This window comes from Ornithodoros turicata, chromosome 7 (genome assembly GCF_037126465.1).
Source record: "Ornithodoros turicata isolate Travis chromosome 7, ASM3712646v1, whole genome shotgun sequence".
In the NCBI taxonomy this organism is placed as follows: domain Eukaryota; kingdom Metazoa; phylum Arthropoda; class Arachnida; order Ixodida; family Argasidae; genus Ornithodoros; species Ornithodoros turicata.
This window is the reverse complement of record NC_088207.1, coordinates 8,502,757-8,508,756: the sequence shown is the minus strand read 5'-3', so window position 1 is coordinate 8,508,756 and position 6,000 is coordinate 8,502,757.

Genomic DNA, 6,000 nt, shown 5'->3' with positions numbered 1-6,000 from the left:
TTTTGGATATTGTGCCTTTTGGGATACTATAAAGCTACAACATGACGTCCGGTGAGGAACCCTCTACAGCACACCGCACCATGAGCACAGGTACGCCTTTAATTGGCAGTATCGAGCCATTTGATGGGTCTATATCAGAATGGACGACGTACGAGCAGCGAGTTTCATCGTATTTGGCAGTAAATTCAATACCTAAGGAACTGGAGTTCCATGCTTTCATCACTCTCATAGGACCAAAAACTTATCGTCTCATAACCGACCTTGTTGCACCGTCAGAGCCTATTGCAAAGACTATAGACGAATTAAAGTAGGCGCTCAGAGCACATCTATCACCAAAGCCCTCCGTCACTGCGGAAAGAGCGAAATCCCACGTAAGAAAGCAAAAAGATTCCGAGACTATTGCAGATTTTGTTGCTGCTCTCAAGCATCTGGCACAGACCTGCAAATTCGGTACAAACTTAGACGAAACCATGAGAGACCGGTTCGTAACCGGACTCCAGCGAATGGATATACAAAAGTATCTTTTTACTGAAGACGACACTCTGACATTTAAAAGAGCTGTAGAAAAAGCGCTCTCACTGGAGCAAGCGAGTAAGAATGCTTCTAGCTGCCATGAAGACCATAACTTAACAGCAGAAGTACAAAGACTCCAAGTAACTCGCCGAAAGACTGAACTACCCCAGCAAAAACTACAGCGCACATCGTGCTACCGGTGTAAAGCGACCGCACATATCAGCAAAGACTGTCCGTTCAGCAGTGCGAAATGTTTTCGATGCGGGAAGAAAGGTCACATTCAACGAGCGTGCTTATCAAAACCAACTGTGAAAGGAATGCAAGCAAGAGGCACGGCGAAATCTTTCCGAAATCTTAGCGTAACGAGTAGCGACTGTTCGCCGATTCAATTGAACAGTTTGGAAGGCAGCATTGGTCCCATACGTTTTCAAGTTGACACTGAAGGCCAAAAGGTGAACATGGAGCTCGGCACCGGCGCTGCGGTGTCAGTCATTTCGGAAGAAAACTATCTGCGAATGTTTTCTGATGTCAGCCTAAATTGTACAAATGTCGTTCTGCGCACGTACACAGGCGAAATGTTGAAGCCGTTGGGAGTACTGGAAGTGACAGTGGAGTACAGAGGTCAACGTTACAGTCTTCCTCTGCATGTCATCCGTGACCATGGTCCATCACTGATTGGGCGCGATTGGCTACAGCATATCAAATTTGGCTGGACTAGCGTGCATAAACTTGACGCATCAAGAGCGCAGGAAAACAAGAATTGTTCTAGAGCCATATCGGAACTGTGTTCAAAGTACTCTAGCTATTCAAAGGCGACCTGGGCCACATGAAGGGAGAAGTTGTAAAGCTGCACTTGAAAGAAAATGCTCGACCATGTTTTTTGAAGGCGCGCCCTGTAGCGTTCGCACTAAAGCCAAGGGTAGAAAAGGGATTGAAAGACGTGGAAGCAATGGGAATTATTACTCCTATTGAAACGTCGGAATTTGCGGCACCCGTGGTGCCTGTCGTTAAAAGAAATGGACAGATACGATTGTGTGGTGACTACAAGGTCACGATCAACCCAATCTTAGACAGTGTTCAATACCCACTACCACGAATCGATGACCTGTTAGCCGACCTGGGTGGTGGAAAAAAACTTTTCGCGCATCGATCTCAGTCGCGCATATCAACAACTCTAAGTGGATGACGACTCTAAGAAATATTTGGCCATCAACACTCACTCAGGCTTGTACGCCGTGAACCGCCTACCATTCGGGATAACTCCAGCGCCCATGATTTTCCAGAAAGTTTTGGACTCAATGCTGAAAAAAGTTGCCTGGTGTTACGTGCTACCTAGACGATATTCTAGTCACTGGCAAGACAGACGAAGATCACCTGCGCAACTTAGAAGCAGTTCTAAAGACTCTGTTGGAAAAGGGGGTCAGAGCACAACGCGACAAATGTGACTTTTTTAAACCAAGAGTGGAATATTTGGGACACTGGATTGATTCTAAGAGCATCAGGCCAACGCAAGGAAAAGTCAAAGCTGTTTTGTGTGCGCCCACCCCAAAAGATAAGCGACAACTAAAGCCATTTCTTGGAATGATAAATTATTATGGAAAGTTCCTTCCGAACTTATCGTCTGTGTTGCATCCGCTGAACAACCTTCTGTGTAAGGACAAACCGTGGATTTGGGACTCAAAATGCCAAAATGCGTACAAAGTGGTGAATGACATGCTTGATTCGACGGCAGTATTAACACACTACGACCCAGCAAAGCCGATTCAGCTTGGATGTGATGCCTCCCCGTACGGTGTAGGTGCCGTTCTGTCGCACATAGGACCAGGCGGCATTAGACTCATTGCATACGCGTCAAGGACGTTGTCAAGTGCCGAAAGGAACTATAGTCAGCTCGAAAAAGAGGGTTTGGCATTAGTATTCGCCGTCAAGAAATTTCATGCGTACATATACGGCAGGCATTTTCAACTTCTGACGGATCACAAGCCACTTCAGTTTATTTTCGTGCCAAAACGAGGAATACCAACCATCGCCGCTGCACGCCTGCAGCGATGGGCGGTTTTGTTATCTGCTTACGATTTTTCACTTGAACACCGTTCGTCAGAAGATAACGTTGAACCCAACTGCTTATCAAGGCTACCACTGCCGAGCACAGAAGGCGAACAGCATGACGATGTCAGTTCTTTTTTTCATCTCTGGATGGACACGCTTCCTGTAACCTGCAAAGACATCGCCAAAGAAACAAAAAGAAATCCCGTGTTATCAACCGTGATGGCGTACACACTCCACGGATGGCCTGCGCATGTCACAGATAAGGAGTTAAAACCTTTCTTTCAACGTCGCCATGAGCTGTCCGTGCAGCAGAAATGTCTTCTTTGGGGACTACGTGTCATTGTTCCACCAACACTGAGGAGGAAAATGCTTGACGAACTACATAATTCCCACCCAGGAATCGTGCGAATGAAAGAATTGGGACGCAGTTACATTTGGTGGCCATCGATTGATGTCGACATAGAAGAGACTGTAAGAATCTGCTACCAGTGCCAGCAGCAACGCAACAATCCATGTTCAGCGCCAGTGCATCCCTGGGTATGGCCAACGAAGCCGTGGCAAAGAGTGCACATTGATTTTATGGGACCGTCCATGAACAAAATGTTTCTCATTTTAGTTGACGCGCATTCCAAGTGGCCGGAGGTGTGGGAGATGTCTTCCACGACGTCTTCAGCGACAATTCAGATATTTCGGGAAGCCTTCAGCAGGTGTGGATTGCCAGAGACTATCGTATCAGATAACTGTACACAATTTACCTCAGAAGAATTCAAAAGTTTTGTGCGCGCTTACGGAATTCGCCACGTGCTAACCGCGCCGTATCATCCTTCGACAAATGGCATCGCAGAACGATTTGTTCAGTCCCTGAAACAAGGGCTTAAGAAAAGCAACGTTCATCCTTTACATCTGCGACTGTACAATTTCCTGATGACTTACCGCAACACGCCACATGCCACTACAAGGGAATGTCCGGCAACACTCATGATGGGTAGGCGTCTACGATCCAGATTGGATCTTGTAAGGCCATCGCTGCACTCCGAAGTCCAACATCGACAGTTCAAGGGTGCCATCAACAGACGTGCTCGCGCAAGAACATTCAACGTTGGAGATGCAGTGCTTGTGCGAAATTACCGGGACCACCCTAAGTGGTTAAGAGGTGTGATTGTTGGACAGTTGGGGCCAGTGTCTTTTCAGGTGAAGGTATCACCCCGGACGGGAATTCATGTCTGGAGAAGACATCAGGACCTGCTTCTGACCTCTGGGTATCCTGATCAAGTTTAGCACAAAGGATCATCAGGAAACGACCTGTGGTGGGACTCTACTAGAAGTTCCGAACCTGGCACATGCAACGCGCCTATCGAAAGACAGGCTGCGGTCGCCACGCGACGATATCCTCAGCGTCAAAGACGTCCACCCGACTTCTATCGTCCAACATGAATTGCTGCAAATTTTTTAGTATTAACTCATTAAAGGGGCACTAAACAGGTCGCCAAATATTTTCCAGTAGTGACTCCATGAAACAATGCACCTCACACTACCCTAGTATGCCCTTGGTTCAACTCAACAGCGCACATTGACCTAGAACAATGCTATCAAAGAGGAGCAACCCGCGTGCGTCTCTCCTTCGCCTCTGACGTCATCCGGTTTCGTGGAGGCTCGCAGGCGTATCATACGGCAGCAGAGCGCAATGACGTTTCGGATTGCTGAGCCAATCAGCTTAGGATCAGCTGTAGCGCGGAGTTACTGGTTGTCCGGCTGTTGTGCCGGACTACGTTGTGCAGGTTTCGGATTCAGCGGCATGGCGTCCCTGACCGAATTGAGCGATGTTGAGCGTGGAATTATTATGCGCACTTCGGCAATTAGTTCATTATACGGCATGACCCCAGAACGCTCAGGGACGCTCGCATCAATATTGGAAACCCCGTCAACTGAGAATCTCGCCGAAACGAGTCCGGACCACGTTGATCGGGTCGGAAACACAAACTGGTAAGTGGAAGTTACTACGTCGCATTGTGTATTGTGCAAGGCATTGTCCCGTCTTAGAGCTTATCGAATTATGTCGTAATCACCACATACTATCAGGCCATAGGTGATGGGTTGGTATACTTGACGGGTGACCTAGCCGTGAGGTTTCGGTACTTGCCGCTGTCTCGGGTCTTCGCCGACTGTCATATTCATTCTATCATGTTCTTTGGCACCTTGATGCTTGTGTTCGTCTATTTGTGTTCCAGACTCAGAATAGTTACTTCCCATAGGTGTCGATGCGGGAACTGCGTTGGCATGCCAACATCAATGGAATCTGTATGCTGCCACGATTACGCTGCCGTAGAAGAGATGAAGAAAACGGGGTGAATTGTATTACGGAGCATGATGAGTTTGCCTCCGCCTGTATAAACGAAGTGGTTCTGCGCCTTGCAAACAGAGATCTGCGACAACGTGGAGTAAAGACTGGTAGAGCAAGAAATGAGTGAGTATATAGGGATGCCGTGAAATTACGTGCGTTAGACTCAGCACAGCCACTCGTGTACTTTTGTATTGGAACACGCAAGCGTGCATGTTTCCTTTCTTATCAAGCTGTTACATTCTTTCTTGCTGCAAAATCTCCGTCGTTTGTTTTGCGAGATTTAGCATTATGAATCAACTTTGCAGAGTTCTTTCTCTTTCTAGTCCATTTCTGCATTCAATATTCTTCTCTGTCACTAATATTTACACCTCGCCTCGTTTCAGACAATACCGTTTTGCTGCATACCGCTAGTTTGTCCTGTGGGTGTGGGAATATTTGGGGAAATATAACCGAAAGCCTCTGCCATCATGTGCAATAAACATAATCAGGAGGCGTTTCCCTTCAAGAGCATACAGGGAGTTTCGTTTCCCCAAGAAAAGCACAGCACAATACATTTATTTGCACGTCCCTCTTTTCATGTGTTTATTCTTTTTTCTGACATGACATCCATTGCTCTAGATACATACCCCGTCTATGAGCTATACGTACGTGGAGTAAGCATGTATACAAATATACATATACAGCATAAACAACTATGCATTTTATCCTTGTGTGCAGACATAATATGCCACAATTGTCTGTTGTGGTTCTCGAAGGCCAAAAATCACGTATCGCACGAATAATGGAGCACAGTTAGCACACTCATTCTTAGTTTGCGGTGCAATTCAGTTCCTTCCAATAGCGTACATGCAAAATGTGTAACATGTGTGTATGTCTCTACTCTTCATGCATATCCTGCTAGCATCATTGTAGCATCATTGCTAGCATCATTGTAGGGTGTATGACATGGTAGAAATTGAACAAAATCCAGGATCATGACATATCCCCTTTTTCAATGCAACGAAACAGGCACAGGAGATTTTCATGCAGGAAAAACAGTTTTCACGTGTCTGACTTTGATAGTCATAGGTAGGGCAAAGTACTAGGGCACAGTCACA